Raw genomic sequence first — 21,918 nt, 5'->3', positions numbered from 1 at the left:
GATGGTTAGAGACCAGTATAACCTAACCCATTAGAATGATGGACGTGAGAGCGCAGTATAACCTAACCAATTAGAATGATGATGGTTAGAGCCCAGTATAACCTAATCCATTAGAATGATGGTGGTGAGTGCCCAGTATAACCTAACCCATTAGAATGATGGTTAGAGACCAGTATAACCTAACCCATTAGAATGATGGTGGGGAGAGCCCATTATAACCTAACCCATTAGAATGATGGCGGTGAGAGACCAGTATAACCTAACCCATTAGAATGATGGTGGTGAGAGACCAGTATAACCTAACCCATTAAAATGATGATGGTGGTGAGACCAATATAACCTAACCCATTAGAATGATGGTGAGACCAGTATAACCTACGCCATTAGATTGATGGTGGTGAGAGACCAATATAACTTAACCCATTAGAATGATGGTGGTAAGAGACCAGTATAACCTAACCCATTAGAATGATGGTGGTGAGAGACCAGTACAACCTAACCCATTAGAATGATGGTTAGAGACCAGTATAACCTAACCCATTAGAATGATGGAGGTGAGAGCGCAGTATAACCTAACCAATTAGAATGATGATGGTTAGAGCCCAGTATAAAATAATCCATTAGAATGATGGTGGTGAGAGCCCAGTATATCCTAACCCATTAGAATGATGGTGGTGAGACCCCACTATAACATAATCCATTAGAATGATGGTGGTGAGAGCCCAGTATAACCTAACCCATTAGAATGATGGTGGTGAGACCCCAGTATAACCTAAGCCATTAGAATGATGGTGGTGAGACCAATATAACCTAACCCATTAGAATGATGGTGGTGAGAGACCAGTATAACCTAACCCATTAGACTGATGGTTAGAGACCAGTATATCCTAACCCATTAGAATGATGGTGGTGAGAGACCAGTATAACCTAACCCATTAGAATGATGGTGGTGAGAGACCAGTATAACCTAACCCATTAGAATGATGGTGGTGAGACCAATATAACCTAACCCATTAGAATGATTGAGGTGAGAGCGCAGTATAACCTAACCAATTAGAATGATGATGGTTAGAGCCCAGTATAAAATAATCCATTAGAATGATGGTGGTGAGAGCCCAGTATAACCTAACCCATTAGAATGATGGTGGTGAGACCCCACTATAACATAATCCATTAGAATGATGGTGGTGAGAGCCCAGTATAACCTAACCCATTAGAATGATGGTGGTGAGACCCCAGTATAACCTAAGACATTAGAATGATGGTGGTGAGACCAATATAACCTAACCCATTAGAATGATGGTGGTGAGAGACCAGTATAACCTAACCCATTAGACTGATGGTTAGAGACCAGTATATCCTAACCCATTAGAATGATGGTGGTGAGAGACCCGTATAACCTAACCCATTAGAATGATGGTGGTGAGAGACCAGTATAACCTAACCCATAAGAATTATGGTGACGAAAGACCAGTATAACCTAACCCATTAGAATGATGGTGGTGAGAGACCAGTATAACCTAACCCATGTTAATGATGGTGGTGAGAGACCAGTATAACCTAACCCATTAGAATGATGGTGGTGAGAGACCAGTATAACCTAACCCATTAGAATGATGGTGGTGAGAGACCAGTATAACCTAACCCATTAGAATGATGGTTAGAGCCCAGTATAACCTAACCCATTAGAATGATGGTGGTGAGAGACCAGTATAACCTAACCAATTAGAATGATGGTGGTGAGAGCCCAGTATAACCTAACCCATTAGAATGATGGTGGTGAGAGACCAGTATAACCTAACCAATTAGAATGATGGTGGTGAGAGCCCAGTATAACCTAACCCATTAGAATGATGGTTAGAGCCCAGTATAACCTAACCTATTAGAATGATGGTTAGAGCCCAGTATAACCTAACTCATTAGAATGATGGTTAGAGCCCAGTATAACCTAACACATTAGAATGATGGTGGTGAGACCCCACTATAACATAATCCATTAGAATGATGGTGGTGAGAGCCCAGTATAACCTAACCCATTAGAATGATGGTGGTGAGACCCCAGTATAACCTAAGCCATTAGAATGATGGTGGTGAGACCAATATAACCTAACCCATTAGAATGATGGTGGTGAGAGACCAGTATAACCTAACCCATTAGACTGATGGTTAGAGACCAGTATATCCTTACCCATTAGAATGATGGTGGTGAGAGACCAGTATAACCTAACCCATTAGAATGATGGTGGTGAGAGACCAGTATAACCTAACCCATTAAAATGATGGTGGTGAGAGACCAGTATAACCTAACCCATTAGAATGATGGTGGTGAGACCAATATAACCTAACCCATTAGAATGATGGTGGTGAGAGACCAGTATAACCTACGCCATTAGATTGATGGTGGTGAGAGACCAATATAACTTAACCCATTAGAATGATGGTGGTGAGAGACCAGTATAACCTAACCCATTAGAATGATGGTGGTGAGAGACCAGTACAACCTAACCCATTAGAATGATGGTTAGAGACCAGTATAACCTAACCCATTAGAATGATTGAGGTGAGAGCGCAGTATAACCTAACCAATTAGAATGATGATGGTTAGAGCCCAGTATAAAATAATCCATTAGAATGATGGTGGTGAGAGCCCAGTATAACCTAACCCATTAGAATGATGGTGGTGAGACCCCACTATAACATAATCCATTAGAATGATGGTGGTGAGAGCCCAGTATAACCTAACCCATTAGAATGATGGTGGTGAGACCCCAGTATAACCTAAGCCATTAGAATGATGGTGGTGAGACCAATATAACCTAACCCATTAGAATGATGGTGGTGAGAGACCAGTATAACCTAACCCATTAGACTGATGGTTAGAGACCAGTATATCCTAACCCATTAGAATGATGGTGGTGAGAGACCCGTATAACCTAACCCATTAGAATGATGGTGGTGAGAGACCAGTATAACCTAACCCATAAGAATTATGGTGACGAAAGACCAGTATAACCTAACCCATTAGAATGATGGTGGTGAGAGACCAGTATAACCTAACCCATGTTAATGATGGTGGTGAGAGACCAGTATAACCTAACCCATTAGAATGATGGTGGTGAGAGACCAGTATAACCTAACCCATTAGAATGATGGTGGTGAGAGACCAGTATAACCTAACCTATTAGAATGATGGTTAGAGCCCAGTATAACCTAACCCATTAGAATGATGGTGGTGAGAGACCAGTATAACCTAACCAATTAGAATGATGGTGGTGAGAGCCCAGTATAACCTAACCCATTAGAATGATGGTGGTGAGAGACCAGTATAACCTAACCAATTAGAATGATGGTGGTGAGAGCCCAGTATAACCTAACCCATTAGAATGATGGTTAGAGCCCAGTATAACCTAACCTATTAGAATGATGGTTAGAGCCCAGTATAACCTAACTCATTAGAATGATGGTTAGAGCCCAGTATAACCTAACACATTAGAATGATGGTGGTGAGAGACCAGTATAACATAACCCATTAGAATGATGGTGGTGAGAGACCAGTATAACCTAACCCATTAGAATGATGGTGGTGAGACCAATATAACCTAACCCATTAGAATGATGGTGGTGAGAGACCAGTATAACCTAACCCATTAGACTGATGGTTAGAGACCAGTATATCCTAACCCATTAGAATGATGGTGGTGAGAGACCAGTATAACCTAACCCATTAGAATGATGGTGGTGAGAGACCAGTATAACCTAACCCATTAGAATGATGGTGGTGAGAGACCAGTATAACCTAACCCATTTTAATGATGGTGGTGAGAGACCAGTATAACCTAACCCATTAGAATGATGGTGGTGAGAGACCAGTATAACCTAACCCATTAGAATGATGGTGGTGAGAGACCAGTATAACCTAACCCATAAGAATTATGGTGACGAGAGACCAGTATAACCTAACCCATTAGAATGATGGTGGTGAGAGACCAGTATAACCTAACCCATTAGAATGATGGTGGTGAGAGACCAGTATAACCTAACCCATTAAAATGATGGTGGTTTGAGACCAGTATAACCTAACCCATTAGAATGATGGTGGTGAGACCAATATAACCTAACCCATTAGAATGATGGTGGTGAGAGACCAGTATAACCTACGCCATTAGATTGATGGTGGTGAGAGACCAATATAACCTAACCCATTAGAATGATGGTGGTGAGAGACCAGTATAACCTAACCCATTAGAATGATGGTGGTGAGAGACCAGTACAACCTAACCCATTAGAATGATGGTTAGAGACCAGTATAACCTAACCCATTAGAATGATGGAGGTGAGAGCGCAGTATAACCTAACCAATTAGAATGATGATGGTTAGAGCCCAGTATAACATAATCCATTAAAACGATGGTGGTGAGAGCCCAGTATAACCTAACCCATTAGAATGATGATTAGAGACCAGTATAACCTAACCCATTATAATGATGGTGGTGAGACCAGTATAACATAATCCATTAGAATGATGGTGGTGAGAGCCCAGTATAACCTAACCCATTAGAATGATGGTGGTGAGACCCCAGTATAACCTAAGCCATTAGAATGATGGTGGTGAGAGACCAGTATAACCTAACCTATTAGAATGATGGTTAGAGCCCAGTATAACCTAACTCATTAGAATGATGGTTAGAGAACCGTATAACCTAACACATTAGAATGATGGTGGTGAGAGACCAGTATAACCTAACCAATTAGAATGATGGTGGTGAGAGCCCAGTATAACCTAACCCATTAGAATGATGGTTAGAGCCCAGTATAACCTTACACTTTAGAATGATAGTGGTGCGAGACCAGTGTAACCTAACCCATTAGAATGATGGTGGTGAGAGACCAGTATAACCTAACCCATCAGAATGATGTTGGTGAGAGACCAGTATAACATAACCCATTAGAATGATGGTGGTGAGAGACCAGTATAACCTAACCCATTAGAATGATGGTGGTGAGACCAATATAACCTAACCCATTAGAATGATGGTGGTGAGAGACCAGTATAACCTAACCCATTAGACTGATGGTTAGAGACCAGTATATACTAACCCATTAGAATGATGGTGGTGAGAGACCAGTATAACCTAACCCATTAGAATGATGGTGGTGAGAGACCAGTATAACCTAACCCATAAGAATTATGGTGACGAGAGACCAGTATAACCTAACCCATTAGAATGATGGTGGTGAGAGACCAGTATAACCTGACCCATTTTAATGATGGTGGTGAGAGACCAGTATAACCTAACCCATTAGAATGATGGTGGTGAGAGACCAGTATAACCTAACCCATTAGAATGATGGTGGTGAGAGACCAGTATAACCTAACCCATAAGAATTATGGTGACGAGAGACCAGTATAACCTAACCCATTAGAATGATGGTGGTGAGAGACCAGTATAACCTAACCCATTTTAATGATGGTGGTGAGAGACCAGTATAACCTAACCCATTAAAATGATGGTGGTTTGAGACCAGTATAACCTAACCCATTAGAATGATGGTGGTGAGACCCCAGTATAACATAATCCATGAGAATGATGGTGGTGAGAGCCCAGTATAACCTAACCCATTAGAATGATGGTGGTGAGACCCCAGTATAACCTAAGCCATTAGAATGATGGTGGTGAGAGACCAGTATAACCTAACCTATTAGAATGATGGTTAGAGCCCAGTATAACCTAACTCATTAGAATGATGGTTAGAGACCCGTATAACCTAACACATTAGAATGATGGTGGTGAGAGACCAGTATAACCTAACCAATTAGAATGATGGTGGTGAGAGCCCAGTATAACCTAACCCATTAGAATGATGGTTAGAGCCCAGTATAACCTTACACTTTAGAATGATAGTGGTGTGAGACCAGTATAACCTAACCCATTAGAATGATGGTGGTGAGAGACCAGTATAACCTAACCCATCAGAATGATGGTGGTGAGAGACCAGTATAACCTAACCCATTAGAATGATGGTTAGAGACCAGTATAACCTAACCCATTAGAATGATGGAGGTGAGAGAGCAGTATAACCTAACCAATTAGAAAATGATGGTTAGAGCCCAGTATAACATAATCCATTAGAATGATGGTGGTGAGAGCCCAGTATAACCTAACCCATTAGAATGATGGTGGTGAGACCAATATAACCTAACCCATTAGAATGATGGTGGTGAGAGACCAGTAAAACCTAATCCATTAGAATGATGGTGGTGAGAGCCCAGTATAACCTAACCCATTAGAATGATGGTGGTGAGACCAATATAACCTAACCCATTAGAATGATGGTGGTGAGAGACCAGTAAAACCTAAGCCATTAGATTGATGGTGGTGAGAGACCAATATAACCTAACCCATTAGAATGATGGTGGTGAGAGACCAGTATAACCTAACCCATTAGAATGATGGAGGTGAGAGCGCAGTATAACCTAACCAATTAGAATGATGATGGTTAGAGCCCAGTATAACCTAATCCATTAGAATGATGGTGGTGAGAGCCCAGTATAACCTGACCCATTAGAATGATGGTGTTGAGACCCCAGTATAATCTAACCCATTATAATGATGGTGGTGAGAGACCAGTATAACCTAACCCATTAGAATGATGGTGGTGAGAGACCAGTATAACCTAACCCATTAGAATGATGGTTAGAGACCAGTATAACCTAACCCATTAGAATGATGGACGTGAGAGCGCAGTATATCCAAACCCATTAGAATGATGGTGGTGAGAGACCAGTATAACCTAACCCATTAGAATGATGGTGGTGAGAGACCAGTACAACCTAACCCATTAGAATGATGGTTAGAGACCAGTATAACCTAACCCATTAGAATGATGGAGGTGAGAGCGCAGTATAACCTAACCAATTAGAATGATGATGGTTAGAGCCCAGTATAAAATAATCCATTAGAATGATGGTGGTGAGAGCCCAGTATAACCTAACCCATTAGAATGATGGTGGTGAGACCCCAGTATAACATAATCCATTAGAATGATGGTGGTGAGAGCCCAGTATAACCTAACCCATTAGAATGATGGTGGTGAGACCCCAGTATAACCTAAGCCATTAGAATGATGGTGGTGAGACCAATATAACCTAACCCATTAGAATGATGGTGGTGAGAGAACAGTATAACCTAACCCATTAGACTGATGGTTAGAGACCAGTATATCCTAACCCATTAGAATGATGGTGGTGAGAGACCCGTATAACCTAACCCATTAGAATGATGGTGGTGAGAGACCAGTATAACCTAACCCATAAGAATTATGGTGACGAAAGACCAGTATAACCTAACCCATTAGAATGATGGTGGTGAGAGACCAGTATAACCTAACCCATTTTAATGATGGTGGTGAGAGACCAGTATAACCTAACCCATTAGAATGATGGTGGTGAGAGACCAGTATAACCTAACCCATTAGAATGATGGTGGTGAGAGACCAGTATAACCTAACCTATTAGAATGATGATGGTTAGAGCCCAGTATAACCTAATCCATTAGAATGATGGTGGTGAGTGCCCAGTATAACCTAACCCATTAGAATGATGGTGGTGAGAGACCAGTATAACCTAACCCATTAGAATGATGGTGGTGAGAGACCAGTATAACCTAACCCATTAAAATGATGGTGGTGAGAGACCAGTATAACCTAACCCATTAGAATGATGGTGGTGAGACCAATATAACCTAACCCATTAGAATGATGGTGGTGAGAGACCAGTATAACCTACGCCATTAGATTGATGGTGGTGAGAGACCAATATAACTTAACCCATTAGAATGATGGTGGTGAGAGACCAGTATAACCTAACCCATTAGAATGATGGTGGTGAGAGACCAGTACAACCTAACCCATTAGAATGATGGTTAGAGACCAGTATAACCTAACCCATTAGAATGATGGAGGTGAGAGCGCAGTATAACCTAACCAATTAGAATGATGATGGTTAGAGCCCAGTATAACATAATCCATTAAAACGATGGTGGTGAGAGCCCAGTATAACCTAACCCATTAGAATGATGATTAGAGACCAGTATAACCTAACCCATTATAATGATGGTGGTGAGACCAGTATAACATAATCCATTAGAATGATGGTGGTGAGAGCCCAGTATAACCTAACCCATTAGAATGATGGTGGTGAGACCCCAGTATAACCTAAGCCATTAGAATGATGGTGGTGAGAGACCAGTATAACCTAACCTATTAGAATGATGGTTAGAGCCCAGTATAACCTAACTCATTAGAATGATGGTTAGAGAACCGTATAACCTAACACATTAGAATGATGGTGGTGAGAGACCAGTATAACCTAACCAATTAGAATGATGGTGGTGAGAGCCCAGTATAACCTAACCCATTAGAATGATGGTTAGAGCCCAGTATAACCTTACACTTTAGAATGATAGTGGTGCGAGACCAGTGTAACCTAACCCATTAGAATGATGGTGGTGAGAGACCAGTATAACCTAACCCATCAGAATGATGTTGGTGAGAGACCAGTATAACATAACCCATTAGAATGATGGTGGTGAGAGACCAGTATAACCTAACCCATTAGAATGATGGTGGTGAGACCAATATAACCTAACCCATTAGAATGATGGTGGTGAGAGACCAGTATAACCTAACCCATTAGACTGATGGTTAGAGACCAGTATATACTAACCCATTAGAATGATGGTGGTGAGAGACCAGTATAACCTAACCCATTAGAATGATGGTGGTGAGAGACCAGTATAACCTAACCCATAAGAATTATGGTGACGAGAGACCAGTATAACCTAACCCATTAGAATGATGGTGGTGAGAGACCAGTATAACCTGACCCATTTTAATGATGGTGGTGAGAGACCAGTATAACCTAACCCATTAGAATGATGGTGGTGAGAGACCAGTATAACCTAACCCATTAGAATGATGGTGGTGAGAGACCAGTATAACCTAACCCATAAGAATTATGGTGACGAGAGACCAGTATAACCTAACCCATTAGAATGATGGTGGTGAGAGACCAGTATAACCTAACCCATTTTAATGATGGTGGTGAGAGACCAGTATAACCTAACCCATTAAAATGATGGTGGTTTGAGACCAGTATAACCTAACCCATTAGAATGATGGTGGTGAGACCCCAGTATAACATAATCCATGAGAATGATGGTGGTGAGAGCCCAGTATAACCTAACCCATTAGAATGATGGTGGTGAGACCCCAGTATAACCTAAGCCATTAGAATGATGGTGGTGAGAGACCAGTATAACCTAACCTATTAGAATGATGGTTAGAGCCCAGTATAACCTAACTCATTAGAATGATGGTTAGAGACCCGTATAACCTAACACATTAGAATGATGGTGGTGAGAGACCAGTATAACCTAACCAATTAGAATGATGGTGGTGAGAGCCCAGTATAACCTAACCCATTAGAATGATGGTTAGAGCCCAGTATAACCTTACACTTTAGAATGATAGTGGTGTGAGACCAGTATAACCTAACCCATTAGAATGATGGTGGTGAGAGACCAGTATAACCTAACCCATCAGAATGATGGTGGTGAGAGACCAGTATAACCTAACCCATTAGAATGATGGTTAGAGACCAGTATAACCTAACCCATTAGAATGATGGAGGTGAGAGAGCAGTATAACCTAACCAATTAGAAAATGATGGTTAGAGCCCAGTATAACATAATCCATTAGAATGATGGTGGTGAGAGCCCAGTATAACCTAACCCATTAGAATGATGGTGGTGAGACCAATATAACCTAACCCATTAGAATGATGGTGGTGAGAGACCAGTAAAACCTAATCCATTAGAATGATGGTGGTGAGAGCCCAGTATAACCTAACCCATTAGAATGATGGTGGTGAGACCAATATAACCTAACCCATTAGAATGATGGTGGTGAGAGACCAGTAAAACCTAAGCCATTAGATTGATGGTGGTGAGAGACCAATATAACCTAACCCATTAGAATGATGGTGGTGAGAGACCAGTATAACCTAACCCATTAGAATGATGGAGGTGAGAGCGCAGTATAACCTAACCAATTAGAATGATGATGGTTAGAGCCCAGTATAACCTAATCCATTAGAATGATGGTGGTGAGAGCCCAGTATAACCTGACCCATTAGAATGATGGTGTTGAGACCCCAGTATAATCTAACCCATTATAATGATGGTGGTGAGAGACCAGTATAACCTAACCCATTAGAATGATGGTGGTGAGAGACCAGTATAACCTAACCCATTAGAATGATGGTTAGAGACCAGTATAACCTAACCCATTAGAATGATGGACGTGAGAGCGCAGTATATCCAAACCCATTAGAATGATGGTGGTGAGAGACCAGTATAACCTAACCCATTAGAATGATGGTGGTGAGAGACCAGTACAACCTAACCCATTAGAATGATGGTTAGAGACCAGTATAACCTAACCCATTAGAATGATGGAGGTGAGAGCGCAGTATAACCTAACCAATTAGAATGATGATGGTTAGAGCCCAGTATAAAATAATCCATTAGAATGATGGTGGTGAGAGCCCAGTATAACCTAACCCATTAGAATGATGGTGGTGAGACCCCAGTATAACATAATCCATTAGAATGATGGTGGTGAGAGCCCAGTATAACCTAACCCATTAGAATGATGGTGGTGAGACCCCAGTATAACCTAAGCCATTAGAATGATGGTGGTGAGACCAATATAACCTAACCCATTAGAATGATGGTGGTGAGAGAACAGTATAACCTAACCCATTAGACTGATGGTTAGAGACCAGTATATCCTAACCCATTAGAATGATGGTGGTGAGAGACCCGTATAACCTAACCCATTAGAATGATGGTGGTGAGAGACCAGTATAACCTAACCCATAAGAATTATGGTGACGAAAGACCAGTATAACCTAACCCATTAGAATGATGGTGGTGAGAGACCAGTATAACCTAACCCATTTTAATGATGGTGGTGAGAGACCAGTATAACCTAACCCATTAGAATGATGGTGGTGAGAGACCAGTATAACCTAACCCATTAGAATGATGGTGGTGAGAGACCAGTATAACCTAACCTATTAGAATGATGATGGTTAGAGCCCAGTATAACCTAATCCATTAGAATGATGGTGGTGAGTGCCCAGTATAACCTAACCCATTAGAATGATGGTGGTGAGAGACCAGTATAACCTAACCCATTAGAATGATGGTGGTGAGAGACCAGTATAACCTAACCCATTAAAATGATGGTGGTGAGAGACCAGTATAACCTAACCCATTAGAATGATGGTGGTGAGACCAATATAACCTAACCCATTAGAATGATGGTGGTGAGAGACCAGTATAACCTACGCCATTAGATTGATGGTGGTGAGAGACCAATATAACTTAACCCATTAGAATGATGGTGGTGAGAGACCAGTATAACCTAACCCATTAGAATGATGGTGGTGAGAGACCAGTACAACCTAACCCATTAGAATGATGGTTAGAGACCAGTATAACCTAACCCATTAGAATGATGGAGGTGAGAGCGCAGTATAACCTAACCAATTAGAATGATGATGGTTAGAGCCCAGTATAAAATAATCCATTAGAATGATGGTGGTGAGAGCCCAGTATAACCTAACCCATTAGAATGATGGTGGTGAGACCCCAGTATAACATAATCCATTAGAATGATGGTGGTGAGAGCCCAGTATAACCTAACCCATTAGAATGATGGTGGTGAGACCCCAGTATAACCTAAGCCATTAGAATGATGGTGGTGAGACCAATATAACCTAACCCATTAGAATGATGGTGGTGAGAGAACAGTATAACCTAACCCATTAGACTGATGGTTAGAGACCAGTATATCCTAACCCATTAGAATGATGGTGGTGAGAGACCCGTATAACCTAACCCATTAGAATGATGGTGGTGAGAGACCAGTATAACCTAACCCATAAGAATTATGGTGACGAAAGACCAGTATAACCTAACCCATTAGAATGATGGTGGTGAGAGACCAGTATAACCTAACCCATTTTAATGATGGTGGTGAGAGACCAGTATAACCTAACCCATTAGAATGATGGTGGTGAGAGACCAGTATAACCTAACCCATTAGAATGATGGTGGTGAGAGACCAGTATAACCTAACCTATTAGAATGATGGTTAGAGCCCAGTATAACCTAACCCATTAGAATGATGGTGGTGAGAGACCAGTATAACCTAACCAATTAGAATGATGGTGGTGAGAGCCCAGTATAACCTAACCCATTAGAATGATGGTGGTGAGAGACCAGTATAACCTAACCAATTAGAATGATGGTGGTGAGAGCCCAGTATAACCTAACCCATTAGAATGATGGTTAGAGCCCAGTATAACCTAACCTATTAGAATGATGGTTAGAGCCCAGTATAACCTAACTCATTAGAATGATGGTTAGAGCCCAGTATAACCTAACACATTAGAATGATGGTGGTGAGAGACCAGTATAACATAACCCATTAGAATGATGGTGGTGAGAGACCAGTATAACCTAACCCATTAGAATGATGGTGGTGAGACCAATATAACCTAACCCATTAGAATGATGGTGGTGAGAGACCAGTATAACCTAACCCATTAGACTGATGGTTAGAGACCAGTATATCCTAACCCATTAGAATGATGGTGGTGAGAGACCAGTATAACCTAACCCATTAGAATGATGGTGGTGAGAGACCAGTATAACCTAACCCATTAGAATGATGGTGTTGAGAGACCAGTATAACCTAACCCATTTTAATGATGGTGGTGAGAGACCAGTATAACCTAACCCATTAGAATGATGGTGGTGAGAGACCAGTATAACCTAACCCATTAGAATGATGGTGGTGAGAGACCAGTATAACCTAACCCATAAGAATTATGGTGACGAGAGACCAGTATAACCTAACCCATTAGAATGATGGTGGTGAGAGACCAGTATAACCTAACCCATTAGAATGATGGTGGTGAGAGACCAGTATAACCTAACCCATTAGAATGATGGTGGTGAGAGACCAGTATAACCTAACCCATTTTAATGATGGTGGTGAGAGACCAGTATAACCTAACCCATTAGAATGATGGTGGTGAGAGACCAGTATAACCTAACCCATTAGAATGATGGTGGTGAGAGACCAGTATAACCTAACCTATTAGAATGATGGTTAGAGCCCAGTATAACCTAACCCATTAGAATGATGGTGGTGAGAGACCAGTATAACCTAACCAATTAGAATGATGGTGGTGAGAGCCCAGTATAACCTAACCCATTAGAATGATGGTGGTGAGAGACCAGTATAACCTAACCAATTAGAATGATGGTGGTGAGAGCCCAGTATAACCTAACCCATTAGAATGATGGTTAGAGCCCAGTATAACCTAACCTATTAGAATGATGGTTAGAGCCCAGTATAACCTAACTCATTAGAATGATGGTTAGAGCCCAGTATAACCTAACACATTAGAATGATGGTGGTGAGAGACCAGTATAACATAACCCATTAGAATGATGGTGGTGAGAGACCAGTATAACCTAACCCATTAGAATGATGGTGGTGAGACCAATATAACCTAACCCATTAGAATGATGGTGGTGAGAGACCAGTATAACCTAACCCATTAGACTGATGGTTAGAGACCAGTATATCCTAACCCATTAGAATGATGGTGGTGAGAGACCAGTATAACCTAACCCATTAGAATGATGGTGGTGAGAGACCAGTATAACCTAACCCATTAGAATGATGGTGGTGAGAGACCAGTATAACCTAACCCATTTTAATGATGGTGGTGAGAGACCAGTATAACCTAACCCATTAGAATGATGGTGGTGAGAGACCAGTATAACCTAACCCATTAGAATGATGGTGGTGAGAGACCAGTATAACCTAACCCATAAGAATTATGGTGACGAGAGACCAGTATAATCTAACCCATTAGAATGATGGTGGTGAGAGACCAGTATAACCTAACCCATTAGAATGATGGTGGTGAGAGACCAGTATAACCTAACCCATTAAAATGATGGTGGTTTGAGACCAGTATAACCTAACCCATTAGAATGATGGTGGTGAGACCAATATAACCTAACCCATTAGAATGATGGTGGTGAGAGACCAGTATAACCTACGCCATTAGATTGATGGTGGTGAGAGACCAATATAACCTAACCCATTAGAATGATGGTGGTGAGAGACCAGTATAACCTAACCCATTAGAATGATGGTGGTGAGAGACCAGTATAACCTAACCCATTAGAATGATGGTTAGAGACCAGTATAACCTAACCCATTAGAATGATGGAGGTGAGAGCGCAGTATAACCTAACCAATTAGAATGATGATGGTTAGAGCCCAGTATAACATAATCCATTAAAACGATGTTGGTGAGAGCCCAGTATAACCTAACCCATTAGAATGATGATTAGAGACCAGTATAACCTAACCCATTAGAATGATGGTGGTGAGACCAGTATAACATAATCCATTAGAATGATGGTGGTGAGAGCCCAATATAACCTAACCCATTAGAATGATGGTGGTGAGACCCCAGTATAACCTAAGCCATTAGAATGATGGTGGTGAGAGACCAGTATAACCTAACCTATTAGAATGATGGTTAGAGCCCAGTATAACCTAACTCATTAGAATGATGGTTAGAGAACCGTATAACCTAACACATTAGAATGATGGTGGTGAGAGACCAGTATAACCTAACCAATTAGAATGATGGTGGTGAGAGCCCAGTATAACCTAACCCATTAGAATGATGGTTAGAGCCCAGTATAACCTTACACTTTAGAATGATAGTGGTGCGAGACCAGTGTAACCTAACCCATTAGAATGATGGTGGTGAGAGACCAGTATAACCTAACCCATCAGAATGATGTTGGTGAGAGACCAGTATAACATAACCCATTAGAATGATGGTGGTGAGAGACCAGTATAACCTAACCCATTAGAATGATGGTGGTGAGACCAATATAACCTAACCCATTAGAATGATGGTGGTGAGAGACCAGTATAACCTAACCCATTAGACTGATGGTTAGAGACCAGTATATACTAACCCATTAGAATGATGGTGGTGAGAGACCAGTATAACCTAACCCATTAGAATGATGGTGGTGAGAGACCAGTATAACCTAACCCATAAGAATTATGGTGACGAGAGACCAGTATAACCTAACCCATTAGAATGATGGTGGTGAGAGACCAGTATAACCTGACCCATTTTAATGATGGTGGTGAGAGACCAGTATAACCTAACCCATTAGAATGATGGTGGTGAGATACCAGTATAACCTAACCCATTAGAATGATGGTGGTGAGAGACCAGTATAACCTAACCCATAAGAATTATGGTGACGAGAGACCAGTATAACCTAACCCATTAGAATGATGGTGGTGAGAGACCAGTATAACCTAACCCATTAGAATGATGGTGGTGAGAGACCAGTATAACCTAACCCATTAGAATGATGGTGGTGAGAGACCAGTATAACCTAACCCATTAGAATGATGGTGGTGAGAGACCAGTATAACCTAACCCATTAGAATGATGGTGTTGAGAGACCAGTATAACCTAACCCATTTTAATGATGGTGGTGAGAGACCAGTATAACCTAACCCATTAGAATGATGGTGGTGAGAGACCAGTATAACCTAACCCATTAGAATGATGGTGGTGAGAGACCAGTATAACCTAACCCATTAGAATGATGGTGTTGAGAGACCAGTATAACCTAACCCATTTTAATGATGGTGGTGAGAGACCAGTATAACCTAACCCATTAGAATGATGGTGGTGAGAGACCAGTATAACCTAACCCATTAGAATGATGGTGGTGAGAGACCAGTATAACCTAACCCATAAGAATTATGGTGACGAGAGACCAGTATAACCTAACCCATTAGAATGATGGTGGTGAGAGACCAGTATAACCTAACCCATTAGAATGATGGTGGTGAGAGACCAGTATAACCTAACCCATTAGAATGATGGTGGTGAGAGACCAGTATAACCTAACCCATTTTAATGATGGTGGTGAGAGACCAGTATAACCTAACCCATTAGAATGATGGTGGTGAGAGACCAGTATAACCTAACCCATTAGAATGATGGTGGTGAGAGACCAGTATAACCTAACCTATTAGAATGATGGTTAGAGCCCAGTATAACCTAACCCATTAGAATGATGGTGGTGAGAGACCAGTATAACCTAACCAATTAGAATGATGGTGGTGAGAGCCCAGTATAACCTAACCCATTAGAATGATGGTGGTGAGAGACCAGTATAACCTAACCAATTAGAATGATGGTGGTGAGAGCCCAGTATAACCTAACCCATTAGAATGATGGTTAGAGCCCAGTATAACCTAACCTATTAGAATGATGGTTAGAGCCCAGTATAACCTAACTCATTAGAATGATGGTTAGAGCCCAGTATAACCTAACACATTAGAATGATGGTGGTGAGAGACCAGTATAACATAACCCATTAGAATGATGGTGGTGAGAGACCAGTATAACCTAACCCATTAGAATGATGGTGGTGAGACCAATATAACCTAACCCATTAGAATGATGGTGGTGAGAGACCAGTATAACCTAACCCATTAGACTGATGGTTAGAGACCAGTATATCCTAACCCATTAGAATGATGGTGGTGAGAGACCAGTATAACCTAACCCATTAGAATGATGGTGGTGAGAGACCAGTATAACCTAACCCATTAGAATGATGGTGGTGAGAGACCAGTATAACCTAACCCATTTTAATGATGGTGGTGAGAGACCAGTATAACCTAACCCATTAGAATGATGGTGGTGAGAGACCAGTATAACCTAACCCATTAGAATGATGGTGGTGAGAGACCAGTATAACCTAACCCATAAGAATTATGGTGACGAGAGACCAGTATAATCTAACCCATTAGAATGATGGTGGTGAGAGACCAGTATAACCTAACCCATTAGAATGATGGTGGTGAGAGACCAGTATAACCTAACCCATTAAAATGATGGTGGTTTGAGACCAGTATAACCTAACCCATTAGAATGATGGTGGTGAGACCAATATAACCTAACCCATTAGAATGATGGTGGTGAGAGACCAGTATAACCTACGCCATTAGATTGATGGTGGTGAGAGACCAATATAACCTAACCCATTAGAATGATGGTGGTGAGAGACCAGTATAACCTAACCCATTAGAATGATGGTGGTGAGAGACCAGTATAACCTAACCCATTAGAATGATGGTTAGAGACCAGTATAACCTAACCCATTAGAATGATGGAGGTGAGAGCGCAGTATAACCTAACCAATTAGAATGATGATGGTTAGAGCCCAGTATAACATAATCCATTAAAACGATGTTGGTGAGAGCCCAGTATAACCTAACCCATTAGAATGATGATTAGAGACCAGTATAACCTAACCCATTAGAATGATGGTGGTGAGACCAGTATAACATAATCCATTAGAATGATGGTGGTGAGAGCCCAATATAACCTAACCCATTAGAATGATGGTGGTGAGACCCCAGTATAACCTAAGCCATTAGAATGATGGTGGTGAGAGACCAGTATAACCTAACCTATTAGAATGATGGTTAGAGCCCAGTATAACCTAACTCATTAGAATGATGGTTAGAGAACCGTATAACCTAACACATTAGAATGATGGTGGTGAGAGACCAGTATAACCTAACCAATTAGAATGATGGTGGTGAGAGCCCAGTATAACCTAACCCATTAGAATGATGGTTAGAGCCCAGTATAACCTTACACTTTAGAATGATAGTGGTGCGAGACCAGTGTAACCTAACCCATTAGAATGATGGTGGTGAGAGACCAGTATAACCTAACCCATCAGAATGATGTTGGTGAGAGACCAGTATAACATAACCCATTAGAATGATGGTGGTGAGAGACCAGTATAACCTAACCCATTAGAATGATGGTGGTGAGACCAATATAACCTAACCCATTAGAATGATGGTGGTGAGAGACCAGTATAACCTAACCCATTAGACTGATGGTTAGAGACCAGTATATACTAACCCATTAGAATGATGGTGGTGAGAGACCAGTATAACCTAACCCATTAGAATGATGGTGGTGAGAGACCAGTATAACCTAACCCATAAGAATTATGGTGACGAGAGACCAGTATAACCTAACCCATTAGAATGATGGTGGTGAGAGACCAGTATAACCTGACCCATTTTAATGATGGTGGTGAGAGACCAGTATAACCTAACCCATTAGAATGATGGTGGTGAGATACCAGTATAACCTAACCCATTAGAATGATGGTGGTGAGAGACCAGTATAACCTAACCCATAAGAATTATGGTGACGAGAGACCAGTATAACCTAACCCATTAGAATGATGGTGGTGAGAGACCAGTATAACCTAACCCATTTTAATGATGGTGGTGAGAGACCAGTATAACCTAACCCATTAGAATGATGGTGGTGAGAGACCAGTATATCCTAACCCATTAGAATGATGGTGGTGAGAGACCAGTATAACATAACCCATTAGAATCATGGTGGTGAGAGACCAGTATAACCTAACCCATTAGAATGATGGAGGTGAGAGCGCAGTATAACCTAACGAATTAGAATGATGATGGTTAGAGCCCAGTATAACCTAATCCATTAGAATGATGGTGGTGAGAGCCCAGTATAACCTAACCCATTAGAATGATGGTGGTGAGAGCCCAGTATAACCTAACCCATTAGAATGATGGTGGTGAGACCAATATAAACTAACCCATTAGAATGATGGAGGTGAGAGCACAGTATAACCTAACCAATTAGAATGATGATGGTTAGAGCCCAGTATAACCTAATCCATTAGAATGATGGTGGTGAGAGCCCAGTATAACCTAACCCATTAGAATGATGGTGGTGAGAGACCAGTATAACATAACCCATTAGAATGATGGTGGTGAGAGACCAGAATAACTTAACCCATTAGAATGATGGTTAGAGACCAGTATAACCTAACCCATTAGAATGATGGTTAGAGACCAGTATAATCTACCCAATTAGAATGATGGTGGTGAGAGACCAGTATAACCTAACCCATTAGAATGATGGTGGTGAGAGACCAGTATAACCTAACCCATTAGAATGTTGGTTAGAGACCAGTATAACCTAACCCATAAGAATGATGATGGTTAGAGCCCAGTATAACCTAACCCATTAGAATGATGGTGGTGAGAGACCAGTATAACCTAACCCATTGGAATGATGGTGGTGACAGACCAGTATAACCTAACCCATTAGAATGATGGTGGTGAGAGCCCAGTATAACCTAACCCATTATAATGATGGTGGTGAGAGACCAGTATAACCTAACCCATTAGAATGATGGTGGTGAGAGACCAGTATAACCTAACCCATTAGAATGATGTTGGTGAGAGACCAGTATAACCTAACCCATTAGAATGATGGTTAGAGACCAGTATAACCTAACCCATTAGAATGATCGAGGTGAGAGCACAGTATAACCTAACCAATTAGAATGATGATGGTTAGAGCCCAGTATAACCTAATCCATTAGAATGATGGTGGTGAGAGCCCAGTATAACCTAACCCATTAGAATGATGGTGGTGAGACCCCAGTATAACCTAACCCATTAGAATGATGGTGGTGAGACCCCAGTATAACCTAAACCATTAGAATGCTGGTGGTGAGAGACCAGTATAACCTAACCCATTAGAATGATTGTTGTGAGACCAATGTAACCTAACCATTAGATTGATGGTGGTGAGAGACCAGTATAACCTAATCCATTAGATTGTTGGACGTGAGAGACCAATATAACCTAACCCATTAGAATGATGGTGGTAAGAGACCAGTATAACCTAAGCCATTAGATTGTTGGACGTGAGAGACCAATATAAGCTAACCCATTAGAATGATGGTGGTGAGAGACCAGTATAACCTAACCTATTAGAATGATGGTTAGAGACCAATATAACCTAACCCATTAGAATGATGGAGGTGAGAGCGCAGTATAACCTAACCAATTAGAATGATGATGGTGAGACCCCAGTATAACCTAACCCATTAGAATGCTGGTGGTGAGAGACCAGTATAACCTAACCCATTAGAATGATGGTGGTGAGACCAATATAACCTAACCCATTAGAATGATGGAGGTGAGAGCACAGTATAACCTAATCTATTAGAATGATGGTGGTGAGAGCCCAGTATAACCTAACCCATTAGAATGCTGATGGTGAGAGACCAGTATAACCTAACTCATTAGAATGATGGTTAGAGACCAGTATAACCTAACCAATTAGAATGATGGTGGTGAGAGACCAGTATAACCTGACCCATTAGAATGATGGTGGTGAGAGCCCAGTATAACCTAACCCATTAGAATGATGGTGGTGAGAGACCAGTATAACCTAACCCATTAGAATGATGGTGGTGAGACCAATATAACCTAACCCATTAGAATGATGGTGGTGAGAGACCAGTATAACCTACGCCATTAGATTGATGGTGGTGAGAGACCAATATAACCTAACCCATTAGAATGATGGTGGTGAGAGACCAGTACAACCTAACCCATTAGAATTATGGTTAGAGACCAGTATAACCTAACCCATTAGAATGATGGTGGTGAGACCCCAGTATAACCTAAACCATTAGAATGCTGGTGGTGAGAGACCAGTATAACCTAACCCATTATAATGATTGTGGTGAGACCAATATAACCTAACCATTAGAATGATGGTGGTGAGAGACCAGTATAACCTAAGCCATTAGATTGTTGGACGTGAGAGACCAATATAACCTAACCCATTAGAATGATCGTGGTAAGATACCAGTATAACCTAACCCATTAGAATGATGGTGGTGAGAGCCCAGTATAACCTAACCCATTAGAATGATGGTGGTGAGAGCCCAGTATAACCTAACCCATTAGAATGATGGTGGTGAGAGACCAGTATAACATAACCCATTAGAATCATGGTGGTGAGAGACCAGTATAACCTAACCCATTAGAATGATGGTTAGAGACCAGTATAACCTAACCCATTAGAATGATGGTTAGAGACCAGTATAATCTACCCAATTAGAATGATGGTGGTGAGAGACCAGTATAACCTAACCCATTGGAATGATGGTGGTGACAGACCAGTATAACCTAACCCATTATAATGATGGTGGTGAGAGACCAGTATAACCTAACCCATTAGAATGATGGTGTTGAGAGACCAGTATAACCTAACCCATTAGAATGATGTTGGTGAGAGACCAGTATAACCTAACCCATTAGAATGATGTTGGTGAGAGACCAGTATAACCTAACCCATTAGAATGATGGTGGTGAGAGACCAGTATAACCTAACCCATTAGAATGATGGTTAGAGACCAGTATAACCTAACCCATTAGAATGATCGAGGTGAGAGCACAGTATAACCTAACCAATTAGAATGATGATGGTTAGAGCCCAGTATAACCTAATCCATTAGAATGATGGTGGTGAGAGCCCAGTATAACCTAACCCATTAGAATGATGGTGGTGAGACTCCAGTATAACCTAACCCATTAGAATGCTGGTGGTGAGAGACCAGTATAACCTAACCCATTAGAATGATGGTGGTGAGACCAATATAACCTAACCATTAGAATGATGTTGGTGAGAGACCAGTATAACCTAAGCCATTAGATTGTTGGACGTGAGAGACCAATATAACCTAACCCATTAGAATGATGGTGGTGAGACCCCAGTATAACCTAACCCATTAGAATGCTGGTGGTGAGAGACCAGTATAACCTAACCCATTAGAATGATGG

Source organism: Oncorhynchus mykiss, chromosome 20 (genome assembly GCF_057628025.1).
Source record: "Oncorhynchus mykiss isolate SJ-2025 chromosome 20, ASM5762802v1, whole genome shotgun sequence".
NCBI classification, from domain to species: Eukaryota; Metazoa; Chordata; class Actinopteri; order Salmoniformes; family Salmonidae; genus Oncorhynchus; species Oncorhynchus mykiss.
This window is presented reverse-complemented; position numbering follows the sequence as displayed.